Source organism: Cyprinus carpio, chromosome A23 (assembly GCF_018340385.1).
Source record: "Cyprinus carpio isolate SPL01 chromosome A23, ASM1834038v1, whole genome shotgun sequence".
NCBI classification, from domain to species: domain Eukaryota; kingdom Metazoa; phylum Chordata; class Actinopteri; order Cypriniformes; family Cyprinidae; genus Cyprinus; species Cyprinus carpio.
The window spans coordinates 2,955,509-2,975,101 of record NC_056594.1 but is presented as its reverse complement, the minus strand read 5'-3'; positions in this window follow the sequence as shown (position 1 = coordinate 2,975,101).

Here is a 19,593-nt window from a genome sequence, read left to right as displayed (position 1 = left end):
AAGAGTTTGCTAATTTTACATCCGAGTTAGTGCTGGCTTGAGATAAAGTTTTAATTGTTGGTGATTTTAATATCCATGTTGATAATGAAAAAGTTGCATTGGGATCAGCATTTATAGACATTGTGAACTCTATTGGGGTTAGACAACACGTCTCAGGACCTACTCATTGTTGAAATCATACTCTAGATTTAATACTGTCACATGGAATTGATGGTGTTGAAATTATGCAGCCAAGCGATGATATCTAAGATCATTATTTAGTTTTGTGCAAACTTCATATAGCTAAAACTGTAAATTCTACTTCTTGTTACAAGTATGGTAGAACCATCACTTCTACCACAAAAGACTGCTTTGTAAGTAATCTTCCTGATGTATCCCAATTCCTTGGCATATCCAAAACCTCAGAACAACTTGATAATGTAACAGAAACTATGGACTCTCTCTTTTCTAGCATTTTAAATACAGTTGCTCCTTTACGCTTAAGGAAGGTTAAGGAAAACAGTCTGACACCGTGGTATAATAAGCACATGCGCACCCTAAAGAGAGCAGCCCAGAAAATGGACCGCAGCTGGAGGAAAACAAAACTAGAGGTATTTCGTATTGCTTGGAGGGAGAGTAACCTATCCTACAGAAAAGCATTAAAAACTGCTAGATCTGTTTACTTTTCGTCTCTTTTAGAAGAAAACAAACATAACCCCAGGTATTCATTTAATACAGTGGCTAAATTAACGAAAAATAAAGCATCAACAAGTGTTGACATTTCCCAACATCACAGCAGTAATGACTTTATGAACTACTTTACTTCTAAAATCGATACTATTAGAGATAAAATTGTAACCATGCAGTCGTCAGCTACAGTATCACATCAGACAGTGCACTATAGATCCCCTGAGGAACAGTTCCACTCATTCTCTACTATAGGAGAGGAAGAATTGTATAAACTTGTTAAATCATCTAAACCAACAACATGTATGTTAGACCCTATTCCATCTAAGCTCCTAAAAGAGGTGCTTCCAGAAGTCATAGATCCTCTTCTGACTATTATTAATTTCTCATTGTTATTAGGATATGTCCCCAAAACCTTCAAACTGGCTGTTATTAAGCCTCTCATCAAAAAAAAAACACAACTTGACCCCAAAGAACTAGTTAATTATAGACCGATCTAGAATCTCCCTTTTCTGTCCAAGATACTAGAAAAGGTAGTATCCTCACAATTATATTCCTTCTTAGAGAAAAATGGCATCTGTGAGGATTTCCAGTCAGGCTTTAGACCGTATCATAGTACTGAGACTGCTCTCCTTAGAGTTAAAAATGACCTGCTCTTATCATCTGATCTTGGTTGTATCTCTCTATTAGTGCTATTGGATCTTAGTGCTGCGTTCGTCACTATTGACCACACCATTCTTTTGCATAGACTAGAACACTATGTTGGCATTAATGGTGCATTAGCATGGTTTAAATCGTACTTCTATGACTGCCATCAGTTCGTAGCAGTGAATGAAGAGGTATCATATTGATCACAAGTGCAGTATGGAGTACCTCATGGCTCAGTACTAGGGCCATTACTCTTCATGCTTTACATGTTACCCTTGGGAAATATCATCAGGAAACACGGTATTAGCTTTCACTGTTATGCTGATGATACTCGGCTCTATATTTCTTTGAGGCCCGGCAAAACATACCAATTTGAAAAACTAATGGAATGCATAGGCGATATAAAAAAACTGGATGACGAGTAATTTCTTACTGCTAAATTCTGAAAAAACAGAGGTGTTAATTATAGGACCTAAAAGCTCTGCATGTAATAACCTAGAACGCTGTCTAAGACTTGATGGCTGCTCTGTCAATTCTTTGTCATCAGTTAGTAACCTAGGTGTGCTATTTGATAGCAACCTTTCCTTAGAAAGCCACGTTTCTAGCATTTGTAAAACTGCATTTTTCCATCTCAAAAATATATCTAAATTACGGCCTATGCTCTCAATGTCAAATGCAGAAATGTTAATCCATCCGTTTATGACCACAAGGTTAGATTATTGTAATGCTTTATTGGGTGATTGTTCTGCACGCTTAGTAAACAAACTCCAGTAAGTCCAAAATGCAGCAGCTAGAGTTCTTACTAGAACCAGGAAGTATGATCATATCTGTCAACACTGCACTGGGTCCCTAACAAACATTGTATAGATTTTAAAATCTTGCTTATTACTTATAAAGCCCTGAATGGTTTAGCACCTCAGTATTTGAATGAGCTCTTGTTACATCATAGTCCTCCACGTACGCTCCGTTCTCAAATCTCTGGCAATTTGATAATACCTAGAATATCAAAGTCAACTGCGGGCGGCAGATCCTTTTCCTATTTAGCGCCCAAACTCTGGAATAACCTCGGGAACACTTCCCATAATACCCGATGTACTTGCTACATCATTAGAAGAATGGCATCTACGCTAATATTAGTCTGTTTCTCTCTTATTCCGAGGTCACCATAGCCACCAGATCCAGTCTGTATCCAAGTCAGAGGGTCACTGCAGTCACCCGGATCCAGTACGTATCCAGCCCAGATGGTGGATCAGCACCTAGAAAGGACCTCTACAGCCCTGAAAGACAGCTGAGACCAGGACAACTAGAGCCCCAGAGACAGATCCCCTGTATAGACCTTGTCTCAGACGACCACCGGGACAAGACCACAGGAAACAGATGAACTGCTGGTTTAGTCTGGTCAGAGGAGAACTGGCCCCCCGACTGAGCCTGGTTTCTCCCAAAGTTTTTTCTCCATTCTGTCACCGATGGAGTTTTGGTTCCTAGCCGCTGTCACCTCTGGCTTGCTTAGTTGGGGACACTTCATTTACAGCGATATCGTTGACTTGATTGCAAATTATTGCACAGATACGATTTAAACTGAACTGAGCTGCATGATGACATCACTGAATTCAATGATGAACTGCCTTTAACCGTCATTTTGCATTTACACACTGTTTTCATAATTAATGTTGTTCAGTTGCTTTGACGCAATCCTTTTTGTTTAAAGCGCTATATAAATAAAGGTGACTTGACTTGACTTGACTAGTGTGAACGGGCTTTTAAGGCCCAATGTCCTTAATAGTGAAATATTATGACAACTGACTTGCGAAGACATTTTATATGAGGGCTGTGTTTGGGGCTGGGGTAAGAGTTAGAGGATAAAAAATATCAGCACAGTATAAAAATCATTACACCTATTGTATAGTCCTAATAATGATAGATGTACCAACATGTGTGTGCGAGCGTGCACATCTGTGTAGGCTTCCTACCACTGTAGACTGTTTTTTTGCTAATTACTCTTGCTATAACCTCCAACTCATAACCTCTCTCTCCTTCATGGAGAGTTGGTGGGTTGGTGTAAACTTTTTCTCTGAAATTTGTCACCCTAGCCTTTGCTTAAGCTTTCTTTTTGTCACTTGCTTACTGTCTACAATGAAACAGGACATAAAGCAAAATATCAAAAGTTTTTAAATAATATTTAAATTAATAACTCATTATATACATTTAGTCTGTAGCTGTATACCTGGATAAAATGATGAGTCTTCTGTCTTGACTTAAAATGAGAAATCCCATACACCAGGAAAGCTATTTCAAAGATTACAAACCCTCTTGATAGGACTAGAGCACTAAATGGATGAAAAATGCCAATTCTGTCATTATTTACTCACACAGCCTGTATGGCTTTCTTTCTTCTAAAGATATTTTGAAAACTTTTTTTTTTGTCCATGCAATGAAAGTCAGTGGTGTCCAATGCTGTTTGGACTCCAGTGATCTTCCTTTATGAGTTCAAAGATCACTTTATTTATGTGCTGTACAACATCTTACATGACTATATGACTTCTATATACACTTAGAAACAATGCAAACAAACGTTACCATAGATTAGCAGTCTCCTGTAACTGCAGCATCATTCAAGATGAATATGAATTATACAAACTGGCACTCTCTTGGAGGGGGAAGAAACATTTGCCTTCTTGATGATATGTCAAGTATTTATCACTCTGAAAAACCAACTAAAAAATCATATTCCATTGTGAAAAAGACTGCAGCATACACTTTAGCATATTCTTAAAATAAGTACTTGTTACGAAAGTAGCCTCATATATTTTAAAATAATGTACTTAAGTACTTATTTAACTTGTTATTTACAATTAAATTAAAATGTTTTAAAGTTTAAAGGGGACTTCAGATGCAAAATTCAATTTTACATGGTGTTCACATAAATGTAAACCTCAAAAAAACGGAAGAGAGGGATGAGGTGAGCAGTAGCTCATTATCATTTAAAGAGACATGCTCCAAAATGGCTGGCTGTGAACAGAGCTGTTTTTGACAAGTTAAAGATGGTGTTGTTTTACATGACCACTGAGGAATTTTAACCAAAGCATGCTACAATAAGACCCTAAAGAGTCACACCAACTTGTGGAAAATGGGCATCTGATATCCCCTTTAAAGCAATTTACAAATGCAATTAGCTGAACCCTATTAAGTAGGACGTTAGTACATCTTTATATGTTTTATATATTTTTAGTTTAGTTTTGTTTTTATTTATTATATGATTTAAAAAAAAACCTTGCTACATGTACTGCATTAAGCTAACTGAGACTTGTTATAGCACTTGCATATCACTGCTCTTTTGTTTATTTTGATTGCTTCCATTCCATTCTCCTCATTTGTAAGTCACAAAAGCGTCTGCTAATTGACTAAATGTAATGGTAAATGCAAATTATGTGATTTAATGTTTCTACTGTCTTTGAATTAAAAAAAAAAAGTAGTATCTATCAAATGTACTGACAAGCATTTATGGTAATGTAAAAACCTGCTGCTGTTAGAATGCAATGTAACTATTTAAATTAGCCTACACTGATCCAAAGGCCAAATTTCATTTAAAATTTTTAAAAACGCTATCGCTTCTGCTTTTAGCATCAGTGGCCACCCAAACTTCCAGTGCAGCACATAAATGGAAACTGTGAAAAAATTAAGCACAAAATTTAATGAGGAAGTATTACATGACAGGACAAATCAATACTGATAAGATCCATCACATTTTGTAAGTTTATACGCGGCTAATATGTTTTATTATTTAACACAACACTAGCATGTTTTAAAGCTCTGCTAGCATGTTTTAACATGTTTCTATCTCGTCAACATAATTAGTTGCGATCAATAAAAATATGTCAGGAAGAGTTTACTTCACAGTTTTCTCTGGGTGAATATATCAAAAGCTTGTGTAACAATTAGCTTTTACAGGGGAAGTATATAAGCAGTATATAAGTATATAAGCAGTCAAGTCCATTATTCATTACAAAACTTCTTAATGGTTCTCTATTGTGTTGTCTTTCCACAGAAAGGCCTAGTGGAAACATGATTCATCTAAACTACAGGAAACCTGATATTAATCAAAGTATGGCATTATGGGTGAGTTGCTTACGGTTCTTAAGCTTTCAATGAAAGAGATGTCAATTTGTTCAGTGCTTAAAAAAAAAAAAAAAAAAAAAAACTTGCTTTGGCATTGACTCTAGAAGTTTTGGCTTGATCAAATTGGCATGAAAAGAAGAACCACTGCTGTAAGGCATCCATCCGAAGCCAATTATGCCTACCCGTGCTCCTGACAGTTACAGTTACTACTACTATGGTTGTGGTTTCTACAGTCAGGGATGGGCAGTATTTATGATACATGTATTTCAAATACAAAATAGTATTTTGTAATTTGTATTTGATAGGGTTGATATAAATGGCTATGTATTATGTATCAAAATACTTCAGTGTTTTGTATTTTTGAAGCTTTAAAATACTGTAAAATACTTTGTAAGAAGTCTACATGATGACATCATAAAAATGTGGCCACTGATTGGTGCCTACTCAATAGGCTAGTTTGCTCAGACTTGTTGAGATCATAACAGAAAATTGATGCATATGGAAGAAGGTGGTCAAGGTAAGAAACGTGCAGGCTGCCAGCTTCCCATAATTTTTTTTTGCATAAATTGCTTTAATTTTTAACAGTTCATGTTAAGTTTTGGTGTTTGTTTTAGTAGCCTAGGCTAAATAGTTTACCAATTAACAATGTTCTTGAAAACTATTATACCGAGCAGCAGCCCCACAATTAACATTAGCTTGCTACTTTCAGCCTATGTTAAGTTCGGCGGTTGTACACAAAAAATAAATAAATAAATTAATTAATTAAAAATAATAATACAGTGTTTCATTGTTGTACCACATTACATTTTAATGCCATGATATTGGTGTAATGGTAAACTCGAGTGGAGCGGCAGCATTTACTGTGAGCCACTCTGAGAAACTTGTTTGCTTAAAGGCATCAGTAGCTAAAGAGACCTCTTCAATGTAGTCCACAGGCTACACACACTCATTCAATACACTCCCTCACACACACACACACACACACACACACACACACACACACACACACACACACACACACACACACACACACACACACAAACTTACTTTCTCACCCACATTCACACATAAGTTTTACTGTTTCTGTTAGAACGTTTTTGAATACCTGCTCTATAGTATTCACTTTTGGATTACAAGTAAATGCTCTTACTACACTATTAATGTGTATGTGTCCTCTATACTTCTATGTCTCTCAATAGATTCAGTGGTTGGAGTTGGGTTAAAGGGATACTCCACACCAAAATGAAAATTTTGTCATTAATCACTTACCTTCATGTTGTTCCAAACCCGTAAAAGCTCAGTTCATCTTCTGAACACAATTTAAGATATTTTTGATGAAAACCAAGCCTCCATTTTGGATGGAGGTAAGTGAGTAATGACAAAATTTTCATTTTGGGGTGGAGTATACCTTTAATACTCCTTGACAAGCTCTGTTGCTACTTTCTGATTACGCTTCTGGCTACATTTAAAATAAAACATATTGATCATTTAATAATTGTTGAAAAGCTAATATGTTTGTTTCCAACTTCCAAATAGGTGTCCAATGACTGATAAATAAATATTTGATTGCTAAATATTGTACCCTAATTGAAGTAGCTGTTTATAGGATCATGATTTTGCATACCATTTCATACCTGATGCATAATATATTATAATATTTATGATTAACATTCAAATGATTAATTATTTAGAAACTTGTTGCTACGAGTTCAGGTGACATCACTTTGTTTAGTTTGCCATCATTGTTTGTCATTGAGTCAGTGTTGCTGATGCAAAATAGGCCCTTCGTTACCAAACACCAAGTAATAAATAAATTGAGGATACAATTATGGGTCATTTGCAAACTGTTAAACATTAAACTGTTGGTTACTTTAAAACTAACCTTCATCTTGGAGATCACAGAGATATGTGAATATTAGATCTATCTGGTTGCATATGTCAGATTTATTGCATGACTTGGGCAGAGAAAAGCTGTTGCTATCAAACATTGTTTACTTAATCAACTGAGTCAGTGTAACAAATAGCCCAACTGATGGAAGGTTTGCGAAGAAATTTCATGCTCCCCTTTAAAAGTATTTTTTAGTATTTTTACAATACAAAAAAACAGTAGTTTATTTTGATACATGGTGTGGCTGCTGTATTTTGTAGTTTATTTTGATACACTTAAAATGAAGGTATTTGGTATCTTATTTTAAAATACATTAAAGACTAAAGACTAAAGTCTTCACAGTGTCAGACTAAAAGAGAAAAATAGGCTTGTCCATATGTTTATGTAATCATTGTTTTATTAAAGTTAATGTAACCTTTGTCTTTAAGTCCTGTAATGATCTAAATTAAGACCTGTGAACATGGTGTTACTTTTTAACAGAAGACAACAGAGACAGATGATTTTTTTATCTCATCATTTACTTCACATGTACCGCTGCAAACACAAACATGATTTTGTGAAATTGTCACCATGGTGTTACAGTGAACCAAACTGAAGATGTATTTAAAAAAACCCTCTTATGCTAAAGAAAAATAAATGTATTTTTCAAATTAATAAGCGATACTGATATTTATTAACAATGATGCTGACAAATTATGCTAAAGAAACCACTACCCTGTGTCTCCATTTCTCCTGTTTATTCAGGACATTTAATCTGTCCTCATGTTCCATGATTTGGGACTTGTAACATTAGGTGAAGATTACTGTTTGTGATCATAATGATTACAAGGATAGGCTTTAAGTATGCCATACATCTGACTTTTGTCCATATGAAGTCGTGTATACATTTTGAGGGTGTAACCAACACTGTCACCTTGTCCTCACCCTGTCATTTACAGCAGACTCTAAAGACAGTATGTGTTAACCAGGGATGGATTAACGCACAGGCCTACCGGGCACGTGCCCAGGGCACTAGACCAGAGGGGGTGCCAGCCGAAATACTGTTCCTCCAGGAACTACTAACTTACAATGTTTGTATTAAATTTACGTTAAATACAAAGTCAGTCGTATTAAAAATATTCTTTGACATGACACCCATATCTAGTACAAGTTAAAAGAGGGGTTTTATGCATAGGCTAGTTAATAGATTACACTAATATTAGGCTACTTTTCCCATAGCCCATTATAGATAAACTAACATGATCTATAAAGGTGCAAAATGTATTTACTTATATTTAAGAATCGTGATATTTTATGATTTAATTAACAAATTTAGGAAAATTAAGAATAAAAAAGGAACGCAATTTCAACTGAGGAGGGACTTTAAACGGTCCGTGCCCAGGGCACCGCTGTGTCATAATTCGTCCCTGGTGTTACCACTTGACTTAAACCAGACCAATACATCTCTAATCGCCAGTCCTCTCCTGTGGGATCCAAATTGCATTTCGTGCACACTCAATTGTGTGCACAATTTATTTATTTTTCGTTGCATGTCATTTGCGGGGCTCCGTAGTCGAGAAAGCTCAACTGCAAATAGAAAAAAAATTAAGAAAATGCAAATGCTCACAACGCAACCAAATAAAGAAATATGATGCAAATAAAAAAAAAAAAAAAACACCAGCAAATTAATAAAACAACTTCGTCAATATGACAACAAATGCGCTACAAATACTCACAACCAAATAAAGAAACACACTGCAAATACTCACAAAACAGCCAAACAAAGAAACGCGCTGCAAATACTCACAACACAGCCAAACAAAGAAACGCGCTGCAAATACTCACAACACAGCCAAACAAAGAAACGCCCTGCAAATACTCACAACACAGCCAAACAAAGAAACGCACTGTATGAAGGTAAAATGAAGTCATAAAGATTTGCATATGCAGGGTAATATTTGTGGAAGTGTACATAAAACTGTAAGTGTAAATTAAATTTGCATGCGCAATAGAAGCTTTGTAAAGGTGTCTCAAGAGCAAGAATTTGTTTTTTTTTTGCAGCATTTTACTGTTATTCGCAAGTGTAATTCATGTATTGTGAAACTGCAGCTTCTTGCTAACGCAAAATAAATATGATCTGCACTCTCTGACTTCCATTTTTCTGTGCTTACACTTTTGGCACGTTGTTTTCGCCAAAAGATGATCAAAAGTACTGTAAGCCTGTGAACAGTGATTTGCATGTGAAAACTGTTTAAAGAAGTGCAAAACAGATAGACTGCATAGAACCAATCCGTATGTGTAAAAAACCACCCAGCCGGCATTTCAACGGTAACTTGGTTGAATCAACATTGTATTATGTTTCGATTTTGCAAATTGGATCAACGTTGATATTGTGACCTTGTTTCACCATAGAAATCGCAACATTGTTTCACTGTCTTCCCTGCTGAAAAAAACACCATATGCTGGTTAGGTATGTTTTGATGCTGGGATGCTGGTTTATGCTGGTCCTTTGCTGGTTTTGCTGGTCCTTTGCCAGCACATGACCAGCATAAACCAGCAAAGGACCAGCATAAACCAGCAAAGGACCAGCAAAGGACCAGCATACCAGCGTCAAAACAGGGTTACCTTCATCATGGGTGAATTATGGTCATTCTGTAGATGTTGGATTAACGTTGAATTAGGTGTTGATTTTGCAAAGTGAATCAACGTTGATAACACAACGTTGTTTCACCGCCGTACCTTTCACCACGGGTAAATACACAACTGTACATTCAATTAGAGCTTAGTTTGCATTTAGATCAACACTATACATTATAAAGATTAAAAATTAAATGACTGGCAGCAATGGCTTTACAATCAACTTCAATAAACTACCACATGCTCAAAATTGTAAAACAGCAGTTTTATTTTGGAAACATACTGTATAAAACAGATGAAAAAAACCCCAAAATTTAGCTTGCAGTGTGTGTGCATGTATGTATTGTTAAAAACCTGTAGAAGAACAATCCAAATACGATAATATTTAAAGGTTTTTGTAAAATAATATGCATATTTTCCACTGCATTTGCAAGAGAAACCCTTGTACTTTTATGACTGAAACCAGTTGATCTTTTATTTTGGTGGAAAACTATAGTTTCTGTGAAAACATGTTTTACTGATGTGTCTCATTACAAGAGATGTGTACATTTCTGCACAGAAAATGTGTTGAACATTTCGAGAATGGAACCTGCAACCGGCGTTAGAGGGGGACCCCCAAGGGGGGAAGCGATTTCTAACGAGGGGAACCCCCCCCCGGACTGCATCTTTTTTTTACCGCAGGGAACGCAGAATGTGATTTCTACAGAGGGGGACCCTAAAATGTTAGAACCAACAGCCTTGTGCATATAGTGTGGTTGCGCTTCAGGTGATCCTTGAAAGTGTCCCAGCTCTAGGTCCTTTATGACACCATCCCCTCCACTCTCTCCCACTTGTGCGCTTTCGTTACTGTGCTGTATAAACAAAAACACCAAAAATAAATCCTCATAAAATATAAACTTTGATATTGTGAAATATTTTTAACTGAAAACTGAATGCACAACAAATCACACAATATTTTCACTTTACAGTTCAATAAAAGTGGGGTTGGAAACATTTACATTACATTTAGCAGATGCTTTTAGCCAAAGCGACTTACAGTGTTCAGGCTAACATTTTTTACCTAACTTGTGTTCCCTAGGAATCGAACCCACAACCTTTTTTTGCGCTGCTAATGCAATGCTCTACCACTGAGCCACAGGAACACCAAAGTGCACAACACTATTCATTAAACGCTTATTTAATGTATTCAGATGAAAGTTTACAATATTAACAAATTATTCACAAGCAGCGTTTTCAGAGCCCCCAGTTACACTGTTTTAATCAGAACCCTAGCTTTTAAACTAAGTAAAATCAAAACCTATCACGAAAGGTCAATGAATCTCTACCAGAAGTGACAGTGATGAACAATTCCTTACCAATTTGCCAATAATAAGCTGGATCCTTGATGACTTTACAAGGGGAAAGAAGAAATGGTTTTACTGAAAAGTCCTTAAAAAGCAGGATTTTTTTATATACCATTTCTTTAACCCAGTGGGTCTCAAACTTTTTATACCAAGTACCACTTTAGAAAAGATTTGGCTCTCTAAGTATACCACCATAATGACCAACATTAAATTTCAGCAGCGTAGTAGGCCTAACTATTCATCTACAGCTCTGCACAGTTCAAAAATGAGGCAGTTTTATTCCTAATAAGAAAATGTATTTTTGTCAGCCACTTCAACATTGTAAATGCACAGTTTGAACATTAACACTGCACTGTGCTTACATACAGGTAAATGAAAAACTTAAAGATTAAATTAAAATGTGTTATAACAAAAGTTACATAACTGTAATTAAATGTAAAAAAAAATAAAAAAAATAAAAAAAAACTTTATTCAAATAAAGATTAAATTAAATTGTATTACCATTAATTTATATTTAATTTTGAGATTCCACTGCCTACCACAAGAGGGAGCCTGACACTTTGAGAACCACTGCTTTAAACAATCTTAATTTGTTTAAATTGTACCGAGATTTGTGATTATTCAGAAAACACAAACAGAGTATGTTACCTTTGAGACTATTATAAGATAATATATATATATATATATTACACATCTAATACATGGCACTTATATTAGGAAAATGTGGAAAAATCTCTATAAGACAGAGATTAACTTACCAGCAACACAACAACATCAGAAGAGCATCTAACTTGAGGAGGGCCATGCACAGACATTTTGAGGGGCAGTGGCCCAAACCAAAAAAAGGGGGCACAAGGAGGGTGGGTGCTTGTTAATACAAATTATCCAGTTGTTACAAATATACAGTTAAAGGAGAAGACAGCTGTAATAATTGACTTTATTGTAGATGTTTTGATTAGAGTGGGCTCTCCCTCACTCTCTGAGCCTGCTTCTGCCTCATCTTCAATAGAAGTAGGGGAGAGTGGGGCAAGTTGACCACCCCCTGTATCTTGGCATCTGTACACTTTTACTGTCATGTGACCATGTATTTTGGAACCACGTATCATTTCTGCCAGACTGTGAAAAGGTGAAACACAATGGGGGAATGAAAGGCACCAAGGCCGTAGCCAGGGTTTGAAAATTAGTGTGGTCTGGGTAGGAATTGTGCTATAATAACCCCACTCATTATATACACTAAACACTTTAAAAGAGACAGATATGTAGATGTTTGTGAACGATGTTTTCTCTGTTTTGGAGGAATGAGCATTGTTAAATGATATCACATTGCACCATTACTTTAGGTTAGGGGTAGCTATATAATTTTATCAGTTGTTTATTATTCATTCAACAGTACATAGGCCTATTACTGTTATAGTTTTCATTAATAACCATTGCTATAAAGATAACTTTGTCTAGTGCCCTTATGCCTTATTGGCACAACTTTGTGAAAATTTAACTACAATATGAAATATCATAGACGTAACATACTTGTTCTACAGATCTCTGCACTAGTGTTATATGCTACTGTTTTGATAGCATTGATAACGTTTCTGAAAGATAATATCATGATGTGTTTTTTTTTTTTTTTTGCGTTTGCCTTACCGTATGTGGTATCCTGTCAGCAATATCATGTCTGTGAGCTCTTTTGATTACTATCAGTTTAAGTTCTGGCAGTGTTGCCAGATATTGCTATGAAAACAAATAAAAATAAATAAATAAAAATATCTTTCCACCTGTAGTCGCTAATGGCCAACAAACTCTCTGTTTAGTCTGTTCATAGGAAGGCTACAACTTTGGAGTTCAACATATTGTTTTAGAGATGCAAAATATTAAATATTAAAATTTAAACTCCATTTGGTTGGTTTTATGTTGTTAAAGTTAACTTTAAGAAAATAAATATGACTGTCTGAAAAATGAAATTATTAAATTAGTTTTAAATTATTATTTATTTCACATGGGTTTTAAACAGATTTGGTCAGATGGGGTCACTCGGGTCAACTTACCCCAAACCTGGGGCAAACTGAGCCATGGGAACACTTTTTTATAAGAAGCCATATTTTTAGAACCCTTTGTCATAGGTACATTCTGATCACTTAACATTATAGGAATACTTTCATTTGGATAGGATAGATACTTTCATTGTACTTCTGCGTCATTTTCCCTTATCTTGAGGACAATATAAGTAAAAAATGGATAATCTTACCCCACTCTCCCCTATAAGTATTAGTATTAAGTATTTTTTTTTCAAGAATAGAATAGAATAGAAAAGAAAAGGTAAGTGCTAGTATTAGTTGGTCAAGTACTGGTAAAAAAGATGTGTGTTTAGATTATTTTTTAAAAAAAATGGGAGGTCATTCCAGCAGCTGGGCACAGTCCAGGAAAAGGTCCGTGAAAGTGATTTTGAACCTCTTTGGGATGGCGCCACGCAAGCTTCTGGAGGGCACATAAGTTTGAACTAGTGAGTTTAGGTATATTGGAGCTGCACCAGTGGTCGTCTTGTAGGCAAGCATCAGTACCTTGAATTTGATTGCGAGCGACTTCTGGTAGCCAGTGTAACCTGATGAGGAGACGAGTAACGTGACCTTTTTTTGGCTCATTGAAGACAACTCTCGCTGCTTCATTCTGGATCAGTTGCAGAGGCTTGATAGTACATGCAGGAAGGCCCGCCAGGAGAGCATTACAATAGTCCAGACTGGAGAGAACAAGAGCTTGGACAAGAAGTTGTGTGGCTTGCTCTGACAGGAAGGATTAAAGTGTGACAAACTGCTAAATATTTTATATGATTATTTACCTGCTGGCTTGCTGGAGCTCTGTATTCATGTTTGTAATGTTGAACTGTCTTAAGCAGCCTCCGTTTGCTCTTTCTCTTTCTGTCTTCTTTTTTGTGAAGGCTTTTTTTTGTCTACAAAGTGTGCTAACAACAGCAAATTTGGTGTTATCTATATTAGATCTGATCGGGTACAATAATTTGATTAGACATTCTAATTCTAAGAACATGGATATTTTGTACAAGTTGTTAGCACTTTTAGAAGGCTGAGTCATTACCGACAAAAACAAAAACAAACAAACTACCAATTAATTAATAATTCAGCGGATCAACCACTGACTAATGTGGATCGTAATGCATCTACCTGGTAATGCAACGACCTTAGGGGACTGTGGTCTCCCCTCTCCAGAGAGCGGCACACAGATTGTGAGTAATGTTGCGGAGTGGGCGGGAAACACTGAGCGGATTCGTGGAATCAGTGGATCTTTAGCGGAGTGGTAATAGACAGCTTTGAGATGGGGTGATGGGGGGATTGGTGAGAGGGGCACTGTCAAGTTATTTATAAAAGAGGTTCATACAACGACGTAATCGGTGACTGTCTTTATTTAGCAACTCAGTACAACAACCCCGCGCTAGAGTGCTCGAACATAACCCAACATAACATTCGCTAACCCCGCCCCCTATACAGACGTCACCTCCTGTTACTTCCAAAACTATTACACTATTATTCCATAATACCACATCTCCCTTTCTTTGAGAACAAAGGGTGGACTACCTTTGTCTCTGCAGGTCTTAAGGGGTTTATTCTGCCATTTTGCTGGAAGACCTGTCCCTGATTCAAACACGCAAAACAGAAATAAATAACTTACACATTACCATACTCTGAACTATTACTTTAGCAGGCTGTGTTCTCCAAAACTTAAACTCTCAGGTTTCAGGCAAATGTAACAGTAAAGCAGAACAATTTCACAATCACATTCCACTCTTCTTCTTTTTTTTTTTTTCACAAATCAAGTCTCAGCGGCTTTCTAACCTCTCTCCCACACCTAGTCCGCACAGTCTCTGTGGTGGGACCCTCTCTGCTGGGTGACGTTACCACTGGTGAAGCTGGCTCTGGTGATGTTGTCACTGATGGATTTTCTCCCACCAGTGGCTTGTCAGCGTCGCTTTCCCCACTGTTGGTCTGCAGTGGCACCAAGTGATGCCGGTTCCTCCTCAGTGTCCCCTGAGGCACCTGGACGATATAAGAGCGAGGGGTGTTGTGTGTAGATAGCACAGTGCCCTGGACTCGTGCATCGGTGATCCACACATCCTCCCCAGGTACGAGTGGCTCTAGATTTCTTGCGCCGTGTCTCTTGTTGAAGAATTTTGCGTCGTTCCCCCTCTTTTCCCTTTCTTTGGCCTCCAGCACGTTGTAGTCGGGCAGAACTGGATTCAGCAGGGCTGGGAGGGCAGGAACTGTAGTGCGGAGGCGCCGCCCCATCAACAGCTCGGCTGGGCTATAGCCGTTCTGTAGAGGGGTTGCTCTGTAGGCCAGCAAAGCAAGGTATGGGTCTGATGCCTTGGTTAGCAGGTTTTTCACAGTTTGTACAGCGCGTTCCGCCTCCCCATTGCTTTGGGGAAACTTGGGGCTGCTCGTGATGTGCACAAAGCCATAGTCTGCTACAAAGGCTTTAAAGTGGCTACCAGAGAACTGGGGGCCATTGTCACTTTTAAGGAATTCACAAATCCCATGACGAGAAAATATGGATTTCAGGTGCACCACCACATCTGTGGACCTTGTGGGTGACAGCAGGGCAATTTCCACATACCTTGAAAAATAATCTACTACTAGTAGATAGGTCTTGCCTTTCAGCATGAACAGGTCAGCTCCCAAAGTTTGCCAAGGCCTGTCCGGCATCTCCGTTGGTATCAACGGCTCTTTGACGTTCTTTCTCTCCTGAATGCAGGTTCTACATTTCAGTACCATGTCATTTAGCTGGCTACTGAGCCCTGGCCACCATACTGTCTGTTTGGCCCGGCCTCTACATTTTGTCACCCCCAGGTGTCCCTCATGTAGTCTGTGCAGCACATCCCCTTGTAAGGCGAATGGGATGACAAGCCTTGTGCCCCGCAGCAGCAGTCCATCATGCACAGTCAGCACTGCTCTATCAGGCCAGTAATGTCTCAGCACTCCCTGCAATTGGCTTTTGTCAGGCCAGCCGTCTGTGCAGTACTCCATCAGTGCAGAGCATGTGCTGTCTGCCTTTAGGTGCTCTCGTAAGCTGCTCAGATAATCTCCACTGACAGGAATGTTGCTGATGACAGAGTCTACATAGATGTTGGTGTCCTCTAGTAGGCTTGTATCTGTGTGTGCTCTTGCGGTTCTTAGAGGAGCACGCGACAAGGTGTCGGCTCTCCACAGGCTTTTGCCAGGGACATGATTGACTGAATAATTGTACCTCATGAGTCGCATTTTAAAATCTTTGGATTCTTGGTGGGAGGTCATCCAGGGCCTTCCCGCCCAGCAGACTCACTAACGGCTTATGGTCCGTTTCCAGCTCAAATGGTCTTCCCAGGATGAAACAGCTGAACCTTTCACAAGCCCACGTTGCAGCTAGTGCCTCCTTCTCTACTTGAGCATAGCGCTGCTCTGTTGGTGTCATTGACCTGGACGCATATGCCACAGGTGACCACCTGGCATCGCTCTTCTGCAACAGGACTGCACCCAGGCCAAAGGAAGAGGCATCAGCCGAGATTTTTAGTGCACTGTTTGGGTTGTATAGTGCAAGCACTGGTGTGGACGACAGCTCTGTTTTTAACTGGTCAAAGGAGGCCAACTGTTCTGTCCCCCAGTACCAGTGGTTCTTTTTGGACAGCAGGTCTCTTAGCACCTTGTCTTTTTCGGCCAGGTTAGGCAAGAAGCGGCCCAGCTGATTGACCATGCCCAGAAAACTTCTAAGTTCGCTGACATTTTTGGGTGCGTCCATCTCCTGCACAGCTCTCGTCTTCTCCGGATCTGGCTTCACTCCATCTGCTGAAATCACATGACCCAGGAATTTGACTGTATGGCGTGTGAGCTCGCATTTGTCCATGTTGAGTGTAATGCCGGCCTTTTGTGCCTTCTCTAACACCTTATGTAGCCGCACATCATGCTCGTCCTGCGTCCGTCCCCAGACCAGGATGTCATCCATGTGACACAGTACTCCCTCCAGGCCACCTGTCACTTCTGTCATCATCATCCTTTGAAAGTGCTCGGGGGCTGAAGCTATGCCAAAGGGTAGCCGGTTGAAATAATAGCGCCCAAAAGGCGTGATGAAGGTGGTGTATTTGGCAGACTCTTTTGTCAATGGTACTTGCCAAAAACCCATATTGGCATCTAATTTGCTAAATACTGTGCGCGCCAGCTAGCATGCCCAGAGTGTGTTCAACAGAAGGCAGGATAAACTTTTCTCTGCAAACTGATTCATTCATCCTTGTGAAATCCACACAAATGCGGACAGTACCTGCTTTTTCGGCACCACCACCATCCCGGCGCACCAAGCAGTCGGCTCCTCAATCTTTGTGATTACGCCCATCCTCTCCATACGGTCAATCTCCTCCTTCACTTTTCCCATAAGCGGCAGAGGGACTCTGCGTGGTGCGTGTAGAGAGAAGGGCACAGCCTCTGGCTTTAATTTGATTGAGTATGGCCTCCGAACAAGACCCAGGCCGCTACACAGCTTCGGATACTGTTGTTTCACAGATTCCATGGTGATGCTGTCAACCCTGCACACAAGCTGAAGCTGTTCTATAGCAGGCCTTCCCAGCAATACACTGTGTAGGTCTTTTACAACATAAATGTCCTCTGTGGCTGTCTTTTTGCCTCTGCGCAGTGTTTCTCTGGCTACACCTAGGACAGAGAGCACATTGCCACCTGGCCCAAACAATGGGCGTGTCGACATTGCCAGGCGCTTCACATCAGATCCCCCTGTAATGTCATAGTACACCTCGGCTGGCAGGGCGGTGACATCAGCACCAGTGTCAATTTTAAAGCACACATTTTTTTGTCTTACTTGTAGCTGCACTGTCCACGGGTCTTTTTCCAGCGTCCACGGCTCCCAAAAAGAAACTCTCTTCATCTTCTGTAGTGACAGCATTCAGAGATTTTGCAGCGTTTCTGCACACTTTGCCATAATGTCCCATTTTGCCACAGTTGTGACACACAGCATCTGCAGCAGGGCATTCTGATTTTCCATGTGACGGCATTTTCCCACATCTATAACAGGCCTTTGAACCTTGCTGTGGCCGTGCAGTAGGTTTATATTTGCCTGGTGTTTGTGCTTGTGGCTGAGGCTTTGAGGGAAATTTGGGGTTTCTGTAATTGTTAGCATGCACAGCATCAACATTGGAGCATTTGCTAACACCACCATTTTCTCCTCTTAAGTCACACTGCTGTCGTCTAACTTCTTCAAACTGCCTTGTTTTTGTTATAGCAGTTTCAAGTGTTAAGTCTCTGTCTAGCTGTAGCTTTTCGGACAATGAGACGTTTCTCAGCCCGACCACTAACCTGTCGCGTATCAGCTCCTTTTGTAACTGTCCATAATTGCAATGTTCAGCTAATCCGTATAGAGCAGTGATAAAGGAATTCACTGTTTCTCCCGGCAGTTGCACACGCTGATTGAACTTGGCTCTTTCATATATTACATTCTTTTTAGGCACAAAAAATGCATCAAAGCCCGCCTTAACATCCGTGTACTTCTTCGTCTGATCTTCATTTAGCGTAAGCCCTTTAAGCACATCTTCGGCTTCATCGCCCATACAATACACTAACGTGTTTACCTGGTTTTCTTCCGAGGTTGCATTTAAATTGCTTGCAAGCCGAAAGCGGTCAAATCTCCTAATCCAACGCTCCCATTCGTGAGGCTTGGTAAAATCAAATGGCTCTGGAGGTTGTATTGTGAACATAGCAGTTGCTGTAGGTTGTGCCATATCAACCGGCTCGTCTCCCATTCCTCCGCCAAACGATAACGTTACACTTTTCTTTTCCTCTTCCGCTTACAAGTCGTCCCGTTCTGACACCATGTCAAGTTATTTATAAAAGAGGTTCATACAACGACGTAATCGGTGACTGTCTTTATTTAGCAACTCAGTACAACAACCCCGCGCTAGAGTGCTCGAACATAACCCAACATAACATTCGCTAACCCCGCCCCCTATACAGACGTCACCTCCTGTTACTTCCAAAACTATTACACTATTATTCCATAATACCACAGGCACCTCAGTTGATGAGGGTTATGGGGCAGTGGCTCTAGCCACCGGGCCACCCCCCTGTGCACGGCCCTGATGAAATGTATGATGAAGTACAAGTTAATTTAATTAATTAAGTTACTGCGTTAAACTGACAGCCCTACCCAATACCAATAAGGCCACTTCACACAGCAGCAGAATACGGTTGTCAATTCTGTATTTGAGTATTTAATACAGTCATGTTCACACACAGTATGGTTATTTATGGATGTGACAAACGCATTCTGTAACCGAACTCA